At 50.1% G+C, this 18,162-nt stretch overlaps 4 non-coding genes and 6 pseudogenes across 4 annotated transcripts; all 10 read right to left on the bottom strand.

Annotated features, from left to right (window-relative positions):
• Positions 1 to 590: 590 nt before the first annotated feature.
• Positions 591 to 694, bottom strand: LOC142287963 (U2 spliceosomal RNA; annotated as a pseudogene).
• A 1,387-nt stretch (positions 695 to 2,081) lies between these two features.
• LOC142287958 (U2 spliceosomal RNA) lies at positions 2,082 to 2,277 on the bottom strand. Its single transcript, XR_012748842.1, has one exon. It is a non-coding gene; the product is annotated as a U2 spliceosomal RNA (small nuclear RNA).
• A 726-nt stretch (positions 2,278 to 3,003) lies between these two features.
• On the bottom strand, positions 3,004 to 3,130 carry LOC142287969 (U2 spliceosomal RNA; annotated as a pseudogene).
• A 1,387-nt stretch (positions 3,131 to 4,517) lies between these two features.
• Positions 4,518 to 4,726, bottom strand: LOC142287951 (U2 spliceosomal RNA; annotated as a pseudogene).
• A 192-nt stretch (positions 4,727 to 4,918) lies between these two features.
• On the bottom strand, positions 4,919 to 5,016 carry LOC142287965 (U2 spliceosomal RNA; annotated as a pseudogene).
• A 1,387-nt stretch (positions 5,017 to 6,403) lies between these two features.
• Positions 6,404 to 6,594, bottom strand: LOC142287932 (U2 spliceosomal RNA). The gene has a single exon (XR_012748823.1). It is a non-coding gene; the product is annotated as a U2 spliceosomal RNA (small nuclear RNA).
• A 1,387-nt stretch (positions 6,595 to 7,981) lies between these two features.
• On the bottom strand, positions 7,982 to 8,189 carry LOC142287947 (U2 spliceosomal RNA; annotated as a pseudogene).
• Positions 8,190 to 13,617: 5,428 nt separating this feature from the next.
• Positions 13,618 to 13,722, bottom strand: LOC142287962 (U2 spliceosomal RNA; annotated as a pseudogene).
• Positions 13,723 to 15,109: 1,387 nt separating this feature from the next.
• On the bottom strand, positions 15,110 to 15,300 carry LOC142287931 (U2 spliceosomal RNA). Its single transcript, XR_012748822.1, has one exon. It is a non-coding gene; the product is annotated as a U2 spliceosomal RNA (small nuclear RNA).
• A 1,387-nt stretch (positions 15,301 to 16,687) lies between these two features.
• On the bottom strand, positions 16,688 to 16,878 carry LOC142287930 (U2 spliceosomal RNA). Its single transcript, XR_012748821.1, has one exon. It is a non-coding gene; the product is annotated as a U2 spliceosomal RNA (small nuclear RNA).
• Between the last annotated feature and the right edge of the window lie 1,284 nt (positions 16,879 to 18,162).

The following is an 18,162-nucleotide window of genomic DNA, read 5'->3' as shown; positions in this document are numbered from 1 at the left end:
TAAAAAAGAATGAAAAGGGGAGTCCGGCATCGCTGCGTTCATCGCCTCCCAGTATCTCCTGCAGGCATTCACCGTGGCAAAGGTTACCAGAAAAATGCCAGTCATGAAGGTCTGGACACTCAGGGTTTCCGCCCTGGAGAAGCCCTGATCCAGAATCATCTTCTTGCAGAACACGTCGCTGGACATGTCCGGCAACCTACCATCCACCGCCTTCAGCTTCAGGGCGACCGTCTGCCGCATCCAAGGCTCCAGGGTTGGAGCCTTTTCAGGCGGCGTCCGGGCTCCCTCCGGCTGGCTGGCGTCGGAGGTAGGGGCCTCTTGGGCCGAAGAAGCCTCTGGATGAGCCTTCCTGGAGGTCCCTGGGTCCTGAGCCTTCTTGGCTGCCTTCTCTGGCTTGCTTGCCATGGCTGGTTCCTGCTTGAGTTCCCGGAGCTGGATCTTGGATTCTTCTCCGGGTGTCTTCTCCCGCTGTGTTCCTCCTCGAAGTTCCTCTGGTCTCCCCAAGTCTTCTCCGAGCCTTCGTCTTCTTGCTTCTTTCTGCCAAGCTCTTCTTCCGTCCGATCTCCCTCTTTCGGTCTCAGCTGGGCTTCGGAGCTTGTCTCCCTGATCGTATCTCGTCAAGTGTAGCTAGCTCAGTTTGTTCTGATAAGAACAGATACTACACTTGATCTTAGCCAAAAGGCCGAGAAGCGATAACCAGAATTGGTTTGGGCCTCGAGTGGCACCCTGGCCTATGCCGGACACATCTTAGGGAGAGAGAGCGAGAGGGAGACAAACCCACGCCTACACAAGACATTTTGTCACCCAAGCCAACCCTTGAAAAGGCTGCTTTGCAGAGCCAAAACAAGAAGAATGGTGCGTTTTGCAGCCGCCGCCCACTGCAATGAATCTGAATAACTCCTCCTTTAGGGCGCAAGCAACTCCCCTCCCCCTTGCAGTCTTTCCAATTCACGATACAAAAAGACGGACAGGACAGGTTGCCTGACTTTCCGTCACTGCTACCCTTTGCCATCCTTACCCGTAGAAAGCCCTTTCATCATCCCCAAACCCTAATCTTTTCCCTTTCCTTCCCAGCCCCCAAACCCTGCCCTCTGTACCTTTCTCACCACCCGCTTCCCTTCTCCTGTCATCCCCCTACCACCCGGGAAAAAAAGAGATTGCCCCCTCCTTCCACTAGCCCACCCTCCCACCCAAAGAACAACTTCTTCTGCGCAGCTTGTTTTCTAGGCAGCAGCGCTATTGTGATGTCATCGGGGGGCATTGTGACAAGCCGCCAGTGTTCCGTCTCTTCATGTTGTGCACAGTTCAAACGGAAAATACATCAACAGGCAGACTACAGAAAAGCTTACTATCAAAGGTTAGAGGGGGGCTTTCTCAGAGGGCTTTTTACAGTTTTTCTATTCCCAATTAGCCGTTTAAGTGTACTTATTGAAAGTAGTAATTCTTTCATGGGCCGCCCTTTCTTAGTATTTGACGTTCCTTATATTGCGGTATGAGGCTTCGCAGTAGGTTGCAAACATTCATCACCCATGACTGTCCCCAATTGAGCTCAGAAGCTCAATGTCTATCATGACCTCTCTTTTAGAATGTCCAAGAGCAAGCAAACTATTCCTCCAGGAGAGGGCGCCAACAGACTACTAAAGAGATCATCATTACTCAAAGAAAACCCCAAAAACCAATGCATGATAGGAATAAACAGGTAACTTTCTTTGGAGTGGAAGCGGAGAGATCGCACCAGATGCCAATTCTAGATGTTATCACACCTGTGGTCACTGCAGCAGCAGGTGAATCCACTTTGTCCAAAAGGGATCTATTCCATTCAATTGCAAATGATCTAGATAAGACAGAGAACTGCAGCACGGGGACATAGCCGAGTTGGTCAGGTTGAGTGGTGATGAGTTTGCTATTTGGATGAATAAAGAAAGTCAAAAGTGTGAAAGATAAAAAACAAAAGGAGGAAGTGTGAAAAGTGAATGGGCCAAATTGAGGTGCATATGAAGACGTATGCTTTCTTCCAATTCATTAAATCGGGCTAATATGAATCAGGTGAATTGAGTTCTGCTTTTGGAAACTGGGTTAAGAAGGGGTGCACCGTTCCTGGAGGTACTGCAATACCAGGTCAATGCGTGGAGTGGACAGAGCAAGCTCTTTTTCCATCTCCCTGTTCTAAAAATCCATTTAATATATGGTCCCCAGATAGGGGACGTATCAGATATTAAACTGATAAGAACAGATTTTGATTTAATGAAGCTTTCCAAAGCACCGCAAAAAATGCATGACCGAAGTCACACCAAAAACAGTGCAAAGGCTAGGATTCGTGTGGACCCTTCCGTGAGGAGAGGGTCCCCAAAAATCAACCCCGTCCCTCCGAGCCAGAAGGCCACAGCAAGGGTCAGGGATCTTCGGTGCTCCCCCAAGCCGAAGCCTGGTTGAGCCTTGTCGTTGCTCCCAGCGTCCACCCAGGCATCTTACCCAAGTGGAGTAGAGAGCTACTAGTTGTTGGTTTCGCAGCCGAAACTGCCCGGACCGTCAACCGGTGTTAGTTTCTCAGCCCAAGGCTAACCGGACCTCCAACCGGGTGTTGGTTTCTCAGCCGAAGCTGACCCGGACCTCCAACCGGGTGTTGGTTTCTCAGCCGAAGCTGACCCGGACCTCCAACCGGGTGTTGGTTTCTCAGCCGAAGCTGACCCGGACCTCAAACCGGGTGTTGGTTTCTCAGCCGAAGCTGACCCGGACCTCCAACCGGGTGTTGGTTTCTCAGCCCAAAGCTGAACGGACCTCCGACCATGATTATAAAAATTTCCCTTCCTAGCCAGAAGGCCGGGATAGAGCAATATGCTCAGAAAGTATGAAAGGGCAAGGTACGGTGTGCTACAGAGCCCAAGGCTCGCCGGGGTCCCAAGCCAGCAAGCTCAGACTCACTCCAGGGTCGTCAGTCCTGGGGCACATTGCACCATAGCCCCCACACTTACTCAGTCTAATAGCCTCGATCCTGGTAGGGCCATGTTTTCCTCTAGATGAATATACTATACATCCAGAGTACTAGCAAGCGCAACCTTCCAGTGTGCATTGCATCTGCCGAGCCTCACAGATACTACACTTGATCTTAGCCAAAAGGCCGAGAAGCGATAACCAGAATTGGTTTGGGCCTCGAGTGGCACCCTGGCCTATGCCGGACACATCTTAGGGAGAGAGAGCGAGAGGGAGACAAACCCACGCCTACACAAGACATTTTGTCACCCAAGCCAACCCTTGAAAAGGCTGCTTTGCAGAGCCAAAACAAGAAGAATGGTGCGTTTTGCAGCCGCCGCCCACTGCAATGAATCTGAATAACTCCTCCTTTAGGGCGCAAGCAACTCCCCTCCCCCTTGCAGTCTTTCCAATTCACGATACAAAAAGACGGACAGGACAGGTTGCCTGACTTTCCGTCACTGCTACCCTTTGCCATCCTTACCCGTAGAAAGCCCTTTCATCATCCCCAAACCCTAATCTTTTCCCTTTCCTTCCCAGCCCCCAAACCCTGCCCTCTGTACCTTTCTCACCACCCGCTTCCCTTCTCCTGTCATCCCCCTACCACCCGGGAAAAAAAGAGATTGCCCCCTCCTTCCACTAGCCCACCCTCCCACCCAAAGAACAACTTCTTCTGCGCAGCTTGTTTTCTAGGCAGCAGCGCTATTGTGATGTCATCGGGGGGCATTGTGACAAGCCGCCAGTGTTCCGTCTCTTCATGTTGTGCACAGTTCAAACGGAAAATACATCAACAGGCAGACTACAGAAAAGCTTACTATCAAAGGTTAGAGGGGGGCTTTCTCAGAGGGCTTTTTACAGTTTTTCTATTCCCAATTAGCCGTTTAAGTGTACTTATTGAAAGTAGTAATTCTTTCATGGGCCGCCCTTTCTTAGTATTTGACGTTCCTTATATTGCGGTATGAGGCTTCGCAGTAGGTTGCAAACATTCATCACCCATGACTGTCCCCAATTGAGCTCAGAAGCTCAATGTCTATCATGACCTCTCTTTTAGAATGTCCAAGAGCAAGCAAACTATTCCTCCAGGAGAGGGCGCCAACAGACTACTAAAGAGATCATCATTACTCAAAGAAAACCCCAAAAACCAATGCATGATAGGAATAAACAGGTAACTTTCTTTGGAGTGGAAGCGGAGAGATCGCACCAGATGCCAATTCTAGATGTTATCACACCTGTGGTCACTGCAGCAGCAGGTGAATCCACTTTGTCCAAAAGGGATCTATTCCATTCAATTGCAAATGATCTAGATAAGACAGAGAACTGCAGCACGGGGACATAGCCGAGTTGGTCAGGTTGAGTGGTGATGAGTTTGCTATTTGGATGAATAAAGAAAGTCAAAAGTGTGAAAGATAAAAAACAAAAGGAGGAAGTGTGAAAAGTGAATGGGCCAAATTGAGGTGCATATGAAGACGTATGCTTTCTTCCAATTCATTAAATCGGGCTAATATGAATCAGGTGAATTGAGTTCTGCTTTTGGAAACTGGGTTAAGAAGGGGTGCACCGTTCCTGGAGGTACTGCAATACCAGGTCAATGCGTGGAGTGGACAGAGCAAGCTCTTTTTCCATCTCCCTGTTCTAAAAATCCATTTAATATATGGTCCCCAGATAGGGGACGTATCAGATATTAAACTGATAAGAACAGATTTTTTTTTTGATTTAACAGCATCTTTATTATCCTGCACTACTCACAAATAGGTAACAAACCGTGTACAGTGCCGCAGCCCCGTACACACAGAAATATACAATCCTTCTTACATAGCCATAGAGTACGACGCACTAAACTATACATCACGCTCCTATGCTTATCCATAACACTCAAGCTGAAAGAAAAAGTTAGACAATAAATAACGACGAACCGGCGATTGGGGGATGGGGGTAGGGGAAAAGGGGGATAGGGTGGGGAAATCACAGGCCCGAAGCTTTATTGAAAGACGCACATAACGGGAACAGATACTACACTTGATCTTAGCCAAAAGGCCGAGAAGCGATAACCAGAATTGGTTTGGGCCTCGAGTGGCACCCTGGCCTATGCCGGACACATCTTAGGGAGAGAGAGCGAGAGGGAGACAAACCCACGCCTACACAAGACATTTTGTCACCCAAGCCAACCCTTGAAAAGGCTGCTTTGCAGAGCCAAAACAAGAAGAATGGTGCGTTTTGCAGCCGCCGCCCACTGCAATGAATCTGAATAACTCCTCCTTTAGGGCGCAAGCAACTCCCCTCCCCCTTGCAGTCTTTCCAATTCACGATACAAAAAGACGGACAGGACAGGTTGCCTGACTTTCCGTCACTGCTACCCTTTGCCATCCTTACCCGTAGAAAGCCCTTTCATCATCCCCAAACCCTAATCTTTTCCCTTTCCTTCCCAGCCCCCAAACCCTGCCCTCTGTACCTTTCTCACCACCCGCTTCCCTTCTCCTGTCATCCCCCTACCACCCGGGAAAAAAAGAGATTGCCCCCTCCTTCCACTAGCCCACCCTCCCACCCAAAGAACAACTTCTTCTGCGCAGCTTGTTTTCTAGGCAGCAGCGCTATTGTGATGTCATCGGGGGGCATTGTGACAAGCCGCCAGTGTTCCGTCTCTTCATGTTGTGCACAGTTCAAACGGAAAATACATCAACAGGCAGACTACAGAAAAGCTTACTATCAAAGGTTAGAGGGGGGCTTTCTCAGAGGGCTTTTTACAGTTTTTCTATTCCCAATTAGCCGTTTAAGTGTACTTATTGAAAGTAGTAATTCTTTCATGGGCCGCCCTTTCTTAGTATTTGACGTTCCTTATATTGCGGTATGAGGCTTCGCAGTAGGTTGCAAACATTCATCACCCATGACTGTCCCCAATTGAGCTCAGAAGCTCAATGTCTATCATGACCTCTCTTTTAGAATGTCCAAGAGCAAGCAAACTATTCCTCCAGGAGAGGGCGCCAACAGACTACTAAAGAGATCATCATTACTCAAAGAAAACCCCAAAAACCAATGCATGATAGGAATAAACAGGTAACTTTCTTTGGAGTGGAAGCGGAGAGATCGCACCAGATGCCAATTCTAGATGTTATCACACCTGTGGTCACTGCAGCAGCAGGTGAATCCACTTTGTCCAAAAGGGATCTATTCCATTCAATTGCAAATGATCTAGATAAGACAGAGAACTGCAGCACGGGGACATAGCCGAGTTGGTCAGGTTGAGTGGTGATGAGTTTGCTATTTGGATGAATAAAGAAAGTCAAAAGTGTGAAAGATAAAAAACAAAAGGAGGAAGTGTGAAAAGTGAATGGGCCAAATTGAGGTGCATATGAAGACGTATGCTTTCTTCCAATTCATTAAATCGGGCTAATATGAATCAGGTGAATTGAGTTCTGCTTTTGGAAACTGGGTTAAGAAGGGGTGCACCGTTCCTGGAGGTACTGCAATACCAGGTCAATGCGTGGAGTGGACAGAGCAAGCTCTTTTTCCATCTCCCTGTTCTAAAAATCCATTTAATATATGGTCCCCAGATAGGGGACGTATCAGATATTAAACTGATAAGAACAGATACTACACTTGATCTTAGCCAAAAGGCCGAGAAGCGATAACCAGAATTGGTTTGGGCCTCGAGTGGCACCCTGGCCTATGCCGGACACATCTTAGGGAGAGAGAGCGAGAGGGAGACAAACCCACGCCTACACAAGACATTTTGTCACCCAAGCCAACCCTTGAAAAGGCTGCTTTGCAGAGCCAAAACAAGAAGAATGGTGCGTTTTGCAGCCGCCGCCCACTGCAATGAATCTGAATAACTCCTCCTTTAGGGCGCAAGCAACTCCCCTCCCCCTTGCAGTCTTTCCAATTCACGATACAAAAAGACGGACAGGACAGGTTGCCTGACTTTCCGTCACTGCTACCCTTTGCCATCCTTACCCGTAGAAAGCCCTTTCATCATCCCCAAACCCTAATCTTTTCCCTTTCCTTCCCAGCCCCCAAACCCTGCCCTCTGTACCTTTCTCACCACCCGCTTCCCTTCTCCTGTCATCCCCCTACCACCCGGGAAAAAAAGAGATTGCCCCCTCCTTCCACTAGCCCACCCTCCCACCCAAAGAACAACTTCTTCTGCGCAGCTTGTTTTCTAGGCAGCAGCGCTATTGTGATGTCATCGGGGGGCATTGTGACAAGCCGCCAGTGTTCCGTCTCTTCATGTTGTGCACAGTTCAAACGGAAAATACATCAACAGGCAGACTACAGAAAAGCTTACTATCAAAGGTTAGAGGGGGGCTTTCTCAGAGGGCTTTTTACAGTTTTTCTATTCCCAATTAGCCGTTTAAGTGTACTTATTGAAAGTAGTAATTCTTTCATGGGCCGCCCTTTCTTAGTATTTGACGTTCCTTATATTGCGGTATGAGGCTTCGCAGTAGGTTGCAAACATTCATCACCCATGACTGTCCCCAATTGAGCTCAGAAGCTCAATGTCTATCATGACCTCTCTTTTAGAATGTCCAAGAGCAAGCAAACTATTCCTCCAGGAGAGGGCGCCAACAGACTACTAAAGAGATCATCATTACTCAAAGAAAACCCCAAAAACCAATGCATGATAGGAATAAACAGGTAACTTTCTTTGGAGTGGAAGCGGAGAGATCGCACCAGATGCCAATTCTAGATGTTATCACACCTGTGGTCACTGCAGCAGCAGGTGAATCCACTTTGTCCAAAAGGGATCTATTCCATTCAATTGCAAATGATCTAGATAAGACAGAGAACTGCAGCACGGGGACATAGCCGAGTTGGTCAGGTTGAGTGGTGATGAGTTTGCTATTTGGATGAATAAAGAAAGTCAAAAGTGTGAAAGATAAAAAACAAAAGGAGGAAGTGTGAAAAGTGAATGGGCCAAATTGAGGTGCATATGAAGACGTATGCTTTCTTCCAATTCATTAAATCGGGCTAATATGAATCAGGTGAATTGAGTTCTGCTTTTGGAAACTGGGTTAAGAAGGGGTGCACCGTTCCTGGAGGTACTGCAATACCAGGTCAATGCGTGGAGTGGACAGAGCAAGCTCTTTTTCCATCTCCCTGTTCTAAAAATCCATTTAATATATGGTCCCCAGATAGGGGACGTATCAGATATTAAACTGATAAGAACAGATTTTTTTTTGATTTAACAGCATCTTTATTATCATGCACTACTCACAAAAAGGTAACAAACCGTGTACAGTGCCGCAGCCCCGTACACACAGAACTATACAATCCTTCTTACATAGCCATAGAGTACGACGCACTAAACTATACATCACACTCCTATGCTTATCCATAACACTCAAGCTGAAAGAAAAAGTTAGACCATAAATAACGACGAACCGGCGATTGGGGGATGGGGGTAGGGGAAAAGGGGGATAGGGTGGGGAAATCACAGGCCCGAAGCTTTATTGAAAGACGCACATAACGGGAAAAGGAGGGAGGGGGCATGGAAGAGGTCTAAACCTCCTCCTCGGCGCTGTCGTCCGGACTGTCCATGATGGAATAGTCTCTGAGCAGGCTGTGGATCAGCCTGCGGCAGTCCTGGATAGACATCCTCTCCCTCTTCAAGATGAGCCGGTTCCTGGCGACCCAAATAGCGTCCTTAAAGCAGTTCATAAGGCGCCAAGCCTCCTGGATGGCTCCAACGGTGTGAGTCCCAGGGAAGAGTCCATAAAGTACGGAATGGTACGATAGGCTCCCTCTGGGGACGGAGTTCCTCAGGTCATCCTCCAGGGCAACCAACAGGCGCTGTGCGAAACGGCAGTCCCAAAAGGCGTGCAGCGATGTTTCCTCCACGAAGGGGCACCTTGGGCAGTACCGGGTTTTGCACAGGTTCCGGGCGTGCATGAATGACCGGACGGGCAGTCCGCCCTGTATCGCCATCCATGACAAGTCCTTGTGCCCGTTGGTCAATCCAGCCGATGACACGTTTGTCCAAACAGTCTCCAGTGTGTCGTGATGAAGTCCTGGAATGTTCTCCATTTCGTCCTTGGCTCTGATGAGTTTGTGGATAGTCTTTGGCTTCCACAAATCAGGCTTGAGTCCCTCCAGTTGGTGTTCCCTCACAAACCGAACCACGTCTCCGTAGAACCATGGCGCCGTCCAGTTGTAGGGGAAGGAGCTGTCCCACTTGTCCCAGCCTAACCGTCTCCAAAGGGGGAGCAGGAAGAAGCGAGACATGGACCCACCCGCGGAACCTCTCTTGACTCGCAGAGTTCGGCGAACGCAGTCACATACGAAGGAGGATCGCAGGAGGGTGGGGATATCGGGTACGCCCTTCCCACCCTTGCGAGGATCCTTGTACATGATGCTCCGCTTTACTCTGTCCATCTTGGATCCCCAGACAAAACGAAACACCGTCCTGGTAATGGCCCTGCACACGGTGGCAAGGGGGGGCCAGGCCTGGGCCGTGTACTGCAGCACGGGCAGTACCTCGTTACGCAGGACCAGTGCTTTGCCCTCACAGGTGAGGCGTCTGAGGCTCCACAGACCGATCCGTTGGGTGATCTTGGTCAAGCGTTCCTCCCAGGACTTGAGGGCTGCTCCTTCCTTCCCGAACCAGACTCCAAGAACCTTGATGAAATCCGGCTGGATGCTGAAAGGGAAGGGGGCGGAAGAGGCCGGCTGCCAGTCCCCGAAGAGCATGGCTTCCGACTTCCCGCAGTTGACTTTGGCTCCCGAAGCCCGTCCGAAGGTCTCACAGGTCTGGACGAGGGTGTCGACTGAGCGCCGGTCCGCGCAGAAGACGGTCACGTCGTCCATGTAGAGCGAGCACTTGACCTCGAAGCGTTCTGGTCCTGGTGCGGTGATCCCTCTGATCTCTCCATTCCGCCGGATAGCCTCTGCAAAGAGTTCTATAACACAAACAAAAAGAAGAGGTGACAGAGGACAGCCTTGTCTGACCCCTGAGAGGACCGGGAAGGGGTCAGTCTTCCAGCCGTTTACCAACACCGAGCTGTGAATATCAAAATACATTAGTTGGACATACAAGCAAAACATGTTACCCAAACCTAACCTGTGCAGAGCTTTGCCCAGGAACTCATGGGAAACACGGTCGAAGGCCTTTTCCTGATCCAACGAGATCAGGGCTGCGTGCACCCGGCGGGCTTTGATGTACTCGACCGTGTCCCGCATGAGAGCCAGGCTGTCTGCGATGCGACGTCCGGGGATGCCGCAGGTCTGATCCGGGTGGATGATCCGTCCGATAACAGTCTTCAATCTCGTTGCCATCGTCTTGGCCAGGATCTTGTAGTCGACGTTCAGAAGGGTGATGGGACGCCAATTCTTCAGGTCGCACCTCTCTCCTTTACGCTTGTACAGGATCGTGACCATTCCTTCCCTCAGAGATGGAGGCATTCTGCCCTCCACCACCATCTCCTCATACAGCCCTAACAGGTCCGGACAGATTAGGTCTCCCAGCGCTACATAGAGCTCTGCTGGGAGGCCGTCACTGCCCGGTGTCCTGCCAGAACTAAAGGATTTGGCGGCCGAGAGCAGCTCGTCCACCGTCAGAGGAACATCCATGGCCGCCGCGTCTGCAGGGTCAAGATGGTTAGTGATACCTGACAGGAACTTATCGGCGGCCTCGGGGTCAGTAGTCTTGCGGGCGTAGAGTTCGCTGTAGAAGTCGCTGACGACCTTCATCACGTTCTCTTTCCCGCGTCGCATGTTTCCACTCTCGTCTCGTAGTTCATTCATGGGCGTGTGACCGGCGTGGAGTTTCCTGAAAAAGAACGAGTTACATTTCTCACCCTTCTCCAGGTTCTCCACTTTGGAACGAAAGACAATTCGCTCGGACTCCTCCTCGAAGTGCCTTTTCAGGCTCCTCTTAGTCTCCTCCAGCTCCTCTCTCACGTCCCAGCCGCATCGAAGAAGGTCCTGCAGGGAACGCAGCTCACGCTGGAGTCTCCTGAAGTCCCTCCTCTTCAGACACGCCTGTTGTTGACTCTTTGCCTGAAAGAAGAAACGGAACTCGAGTTTAACGTATTCCCACCAGTCAGAAACAGACTGGAAGCCCGCCTTGTAGGCCTGCCACGTGGAGTAGGCAGCTCTAAGCTCCTCCAGAATCTCACCCTTTTCCAGCAGAGAGCAGTTCAGCTTCCAGGAGCCCGGGCCAATGGGGAAGCCATGGCCCAGCACACCTTGAAAGTGAATGGCTCTGTGGTCAGAGAAGAAGCAGGGGACCATCGAGTGCCCACTCCGCCCAACCGCCCGAGAGGTAAACACAAAGTCAATCCTGGAACGCAGCGAGCCATCGGATCGGCACCATGAATAGTTCACGGATCCGTGTCCGATGGAGCCAACAACGTCCACAAGAGAGGCTTCGGTCACCATCTCAATGAGCAGTTTGGATGTGACGTCCAACTTGGCAGCCGTTCCAGAACTGCGTCCATCCTCCTCAATAGGGCAGTTGAAATCCCCGGCCATCACTACCGTCCTGGCGGTAGCGAGCTGAGGGCGCAGGGCTTGGAGGAGCTCCAGTCGATCGCTCTTCACAGGAGAAGCATACACATTGATGAACCTGACAGGTTCTCCCGCCCAGGTGCCATCCACGAGCAGTAACCTGCCGCAGACGATTTCCTGAACAGAGTCCAATGTGAAGGCGCTTCCCCTGATCAGCACGGCGACCCCCGCGGACCTACAGTCGCCCCCGCCAGACCAGTAGGATGGGCCATGGGTCCACTCCCTGGCCAGATGGTTGAAGGACCTAGAGGAGGGAAGGGAGCATTCCTGCAGGAAAAATACATCACTAGACTGAGTGTTAAGGAACGTAAAAATTGTCTGACGTCGGAACTTGTCTCTGATGCTCCTAACATTAATGGAAAAGATGTTAATGTTAGCAGTCATTGGAGGAAAGAGAAAGTTAGAGCAGGCGGTGTGCCTTAGTTACCACTCCGGTCGGGCGGTTCTTCCTCTTTGGCACCTGCTGGTAAGGGTATCTCCAGCAGACCCTCTTCTGCTAGCTGATCAAGCAGGGATGGTGCCTCAGTGGCTTCCGACTCCTCCATTTCTTCTTCGGCCACAAGGGACTCCACCATCTGCTCCAACACGTCCGGTTCTGGGAGGAGGCCATCCTCCTCTTCCTGGGGTGGATTGGGGTCCACAATGAACAGCTTGGAAGGTTCTGCGACAGGACTATCTTCCACCTTCCTTTTCCTTTGGCCTGTACCTGAGGAGACAAGAGCTGGAAAATCCTCCTCGGTGAAAAGTGCAAGAGTGCTGAGGCCCTCTGCTCTCATGGTCTGGGGAGGGAGAGTGGGCTTTGGGGGGGGGGTGAGGAGACCAACTGAGGAGTAGGGAAATGAGGTGGAGGTAGTGGAATCCTCAGTAGGGTTGGCCGGGGGGGGAGGGGTTTGGACAGGGGTGACAGGGGGGGGGACCAGGGAGGGGGCAACAGTTTTCTTACCCTTCTTTTCCCTGGACTCCGTGGCTGCTGGGGCATCGGCTGGAGCCACGGTCGCCGGGTTCTTGGCCGCCTTGTCCTTGGCCTCTGTGGCCTTGGTCGTAGCTGCCTTGGTCGACGAAGCTGTGACTACCCGATACTGGGTCGCCGCGGCAACCCTTGCCCAGGATTTCTCCCGCTGTGGGCAGTCCTTGTAAAGGTGGTCCGCCTGTCCACATAGGTTGCAAGTCTTCTTCTTTGGGCAGTCCTTGGAGCTGTGTCCTGTCACCCGGCAAACCCTGCAGGCGTCCTCCTTGCAGGTCTTCATCGAATGCCCTTTCCCGCCACATTTCCTGCAGTTGTGTGGCATGTCCGGGTAGTAGATGAGACCAAAGGAGTTTCCCAGAGAGAATGTCGGGGGCAGGTGCTGGAGACCATCCTCGGATGCTGGTTCCCTGTAGAGTCGAACGGTTACTGACCACTTACCCGTCCAGAATCCGTTGCCGTTAAGGATGTGGGATGGCTCCCTCACCACTGTGCAGAGACGTCCCAGGAACGTGGAGATGTCTCTTCCTGGGGTGTGCGGGTTCCGCATGGAGACCGTGATCCTCTTTTCATCCCTCTGTATAGGACAGGATCCTAAAAAGGAATGAAAAGGGGAGTCCGGCATCGCTGCGTTCATCGCCTCCCAGTATCTCCTGCAGGCATTCACCGTGGCAAAGGTTACCAGAAAAATGCCAGTCATGAAGGTCTGGACACTCAGGGTTTCCGCCCTGGAGAAGCCCTGATCCAGAATCATCTTCTTGCAGAACACGTCGCTGGACATGTCCGGCAACCTACCATCCACCGCCTTTAGCTTCAGGGCGACCGTCTGCCGCATCCAAGGCTCCAGGGTTGGAGCCTTTTCAGGCGGCGTCCGGGCTCCCTCCGGCTGGCTGGCGTCGGAGGTAGGGGCCTCTTGGGCCGAAGAAGCCTCTGGATGAGCCTTCCTGGAGGTCCCTGGGTCCTGAGCCTTCCTGGCTGCCTTCTCTGGCTTGCTTGCCATGGCTGGTTCCTGCTTGAGTTCCCGGAGCTGGATCTTGGATTCTTCTCCGGGTGTCTTCTCCCGCTGTGTTCCTCCTCGAAGTTCCTCTGGTCTCCCCAAGTCTTCTCCGAGCCTTCGTCTTCTTGCTTCTTTCTGCCAAGCTCTTCTTCCGTCCGATCTCCCTCTTCCGGTCTCGGCTGGGCTTTGGAGCTCGTCTCCCTGATCGTATCTCGTCAAGTGTAGCTAGCTCAGTTTGTTCTGATAAGAACAGATACTACACTTGATCTTAGCCAAAAGGCCGAGAAGCGATAACCAGAATTGGTTTGGGCCTCGAGTGGCACCCTGGCCTATGCCGGACACATCTTAGGGAGAGAGAGCGAGAGGGAGACAAACCCACGCCTACACAAGACATTTTGTCACCCAAGCCAACCCTTGAAAAGGCTGCTTTGCAGAGCCAAAACAAGAAGAATGGTGCGTTTTGCAGCCGCCGCCCACTGCAATGAATCTGAATAACTCCTCCTTTAGGGCGCAAGCAACTCCCCTCCCCCTTGCAGTCTTTCCAATTCACGATACAAAAAGACGGACAGGACAGGTTGCCTGACTTTCCGTCACTGCTACCCTTTGCCATCCTTACCCGTAGAAAGCCCTTTCATCATCCCCAAACCCTAATCTTTTCCCTTTCCTTCCCAGCCCCCAAACCCTGCCCTCTGTACCTTTCTCACCACCCGCTTCCCTTCTCCTGTCATCCCCCTACCACCCGGGAAAAAAAGAGATTGCCCCCTCCTTCCACTAGCCCACCCTCCCACCCAAAGAACAACTTCTTCTGCGCAGCTTGTTTTCTAGGCAGCAGCGCTATTGTGATGTCATCGGGGGGCATTGTGACAAGCCGCCAGTGTTCCGTCTCTTCATGTTGTGCACAGTTCAAACGGAAAATACATCAACAGGCAGACTACAGAAAAGCTTACTATCAAAGGTTAGAGGGGGGCTTTCTCAGAGGGCTTTTTACAGTTTTTCTATTCCCAATTAGCCGTTTAAGTGTACTTATTGAAAGTAGTAATTCTTTCATGGGCCGCCCTTTCTTAGTATTTGACGTTCCTTATATTGCGGTATGAGGCTTCGCAGTAGGTTGCAAACATTCATCACCCATGACTGTCCCCAATTGAGCTCAGAAGCTCAATGTCTATCATGACCTCTCTTTTAGAATGTCCAAGAGCAAGCAAACTATTCCTCCAGGAGAGGGCGCCAACAGACTACTAAAGAGATCATCATTACTCAAAGAAAACCCCAAAAACCAATGCATGATAGGAATAAACAGGTAACTTTCTTTGGAGTGGAAGCGGAGAGATCGCACCAGATGCCAATTCTAGATGTTATCACACCTGTGGTCACTGCAGCAGCAGGTGAATCCACTTTGTCCAAAAGGGATCTATTCCATTCAATTGCAAATGATCTAGATAAGACAGAGAACTGCAGCACGGGGACATAGCCGAGTTGGTCAGGTTGAGTGGTGATGAGTTTGCTATTTGGATGAATAAAGAAAGTCAAAAGTGTGAAAGATAAAAAACAAAAGGAGGAAGTGTGAAAAGTGAATGGGCCAAATTGAGGTGCATATGAAGACGTATGCTTTCTTCCAATTCATTAAATCGGGCTAATATGAATCAGGTGAATTGAGTTCTGCTTTTGGAAACTGGGTTAAGAAGGGGTGCACCGTTCCTGGAGGTACTGCAATACCAGGTCAATGCGTGGAGTGGACAGAGCAAGCTCTTTTTCCATCTCCCTGTTCTAAAAATCCATTTAATATATGGTCCCCAGATAGGGGACGTATCAGATATTAAACTGATAAGAACAGATACTACACTTGATCTTAGCCAAAAGGCCGAGAAGCGATAACCAGAATTGGTTTGGGCCTCGAGTGGCACCCTGGCCTATGCCGGACACATCTTAGGGAGAGAGAGCGAGAGGGAGACAAACCCACGCCTACACAAGACATTTTGTCACCCAAGCCAACCCTTGAAAAGGCTGCTTTGCAGAGCCAAAACAAGAAGAATGGTGCGTTTTGCAGCCGCCGCCCACTGCAATGAATCTGAATAACTCCTCCTTTAGGGCGCAAGCAACTCCCCTCCCCCTTGCAGTCTTTCCAATTCACGATACAAAAAGACGGACAGGACAGGTTGCCTGACTTTCCGTCACTGCTACCCTTTGCCATCCTTACCCGTAGAAAGCCCTTTCATCATCCCCAAACCCTAATCTTTTCCCTTTCCTTCCCAGCCCCCAAACCCTGCCCTCTGTACCTTTCTCACCACCCGCTTCCCTTCTCCTGTCATCCCCCTACCACCCGGGAAAAAAAGAGATTGCCCCCTCCTTCCACTAGCCCACCCTCCCACCCAAAGAACAACTTCTTCTGCGCAGCTTGTTTTCTAGGCAGCAGCGCTATTGTGATGTCATCGGGGGGCATTGTGACAAGCCGCCAGTGTTCCGTCTCTTCATGTTGTGCACAGTTCAAACGGAAAATACATCAACAGGCAGACTACAGAAAAGCTTACTATCAAAGGTTAGAGGGGGGCTTTCTCAGAGGGCTTTTTACAGTTTTTCTATTCCCAATTAGCCGTTTAAGTGTACTTATTGAAAGTAGTAATTCTTTCATGGGCCGCCCTTTCTTAGTATTTGACGTTCCTTATATTGCGGTATGAGGCTTCGCAGTAGGTTGCAAACATTCATCACCCATGACTGTCCCCAATTGAGCTCAGAAGCTCAATGTCTATCATGACCTCTCTTTTAGAATGTCCAAGAGCAAGCAAACTATTCCTCCAGGAGAGGGCGCCAACAGACTACTAAAGAGATCATCATTACTCAAAGAAAACCCCAAAAACCAATGCATGATAGGAATAAACAGGTAACTTTCTTTGGAGTGGAAGCGGAGAGATCGCACCAGATGCCAATTCTAGATGTTATCACACCTGTGGTCACTGCAGCAGCAGGTGAATCCACTTTGTCCAAAAGGGATCTATTCCATTCAATTGCAAATGATCTAGATAAGACAGAGAACTGCAGCACGGGGACATAGCCGAGTTGGTCAGGTTGAGTGGTGATGAGTTTGCTATTTGGATGAATAAAGAAAGTCAAAAGTGTGAAAGATAAAAAACAAAAGGAGGAAGTGTGAAAAGTGAATGGGCCAAATTGAGGTGCATATGAAGACGTATGCTTTCTTCCAATTCATTAAATCGGGCTAATATGAATCAGGTGAATTGAGTTCTGCTTTTGGAAACTGGGTTAAGAAGGGGTGCACCGTTCCTGGAGGTACTGCAATACCAGGTCAATGCGTGGAGTGGACAGAGCAAGCTCTTTTTCCATCTCCCTGTTCTAAAAATCCATTTAATATATGGTCCCCAGATAGGGGACGTATCAGATATTAAACTGATAAGAACAGATACTACACTTGATCTTAGCCAAAAGGCCGAGAAGCGATAACCAGAATTGGTTTGGGCCTCGAGTGGCACCCTGGCCTATGCCGGACACATCTTAGGGAGAGAGAGCGAGAGGGAGACAAACCCACGCCTACACAAGACATTTTGTCACCCAAGCCAACCCTTGAAAAGGCTGCTTTGCAGAGCCAAAACAAGAAGAATGGTGCGTTTTGCAGCCGCCGCCCACTGCAATGAATCTGAATAACTCCTCCTTTAGGGCGCAAGCAACTCCCCTCCCCCTTGCAGTCTTTCCAATTCACGATACAAAAAGACGGACAGGACAGGTTGCCTGACTTTCCGTCACTGCTACCCTTTGCCATCCTTACCCGTAGAAAGCCCTTTCATCATCCCCAAACCCTAATCTTTTCCCTTTCCTTCCCAGCCCCCAAACCCTGCCCTCTGTACCTTTCTCACCACCCGCTTCCCTTCTCCTGTCATCCCCCTACCACCCGGGAAAAAAAGAGATTGCCCCCTCCTTCCACTAGCCCACCCTCCCACCCAAAGAACAACTTCTTCTGCGCAGCTTGTTTTCTAGGCAGCAGCGCTATTGTGATGTCATCGGGGGGCATTGTGACAAGCCGCCAGTGTTCCGTCTCTTCATGTTGTGCACAGTTCAAACGGAAAATACATCAACAGGCAGACTACAGAAAAGCTTACTATCAAAGGTTAGAGGGGGGCTTTCTCAGAGGGCTTTTTACAGTTTTTCTATTCCCAATTAGCCGTTTAAGTGTACTTATTGAAAGTAGTAATTCTTTCATGGGCCGCCCTTTCTTAGTATTTGACGTTCCTTATATTGCGGTATGAGGCTTCGCAGTAGGTTGCAAACATTCATCACCCATGACTGTCCCCAATTGAGCTCAGAAGCTCAATGTCTATCATGACCTCTCTTTTAGAATGTCCAAGAGCAAGCAAACTATTCCTCCAGGAGAGGGCGCCAACAGACTACTAAAGAGATCATCATTACTCAAAGAAAACCCCAAAAACCAATGCATGATAGGAATAAACAGGTAACTTTCTTTGGAGTGGAAGCGGAGAGATCGCACCAGATGCCAATTCTAGATGTTATCACACCTGTGGTCACTGCAGCAGCAGGTGAATCCACTTTGTCCAAAAGGGATCTATTCCATTCAATTGCAAATGATCTAGATAAGACAGAGAACTGCAGCACGGGGACATAGCCGAGTTGGTCAGGTTGAGTGGTGATGAGTTTGCTATTTGGATGAATAAAGAAAGTCAAAAGTGTGAAAGATAAAAAACAAAAGGAGGAAGTGTGAAAAGTGAATGGG

This window comes from Anomaloglossus baeobatrachus, unplaced genomic scaffold (assembly GCF_048569485.1).
Source record: "Anomaloglossus baeobatrachus isolate aAnoBae1 unplaced genomic scaffold, aAnoBae1.hap1 Scaffold_764, whole genome shotgun sequence".
In the NCBI taxonomy this organism is placed as follows: Eukaryota; Metazoa; Chordata; class Amphibia; order Anura; family Aromobatidae; genus Anomaloglossus; species Anomaloglossus baeobatrachus.
This window is presented reverse-complemented; position numbering and strand designations above follow the sequence as displayed.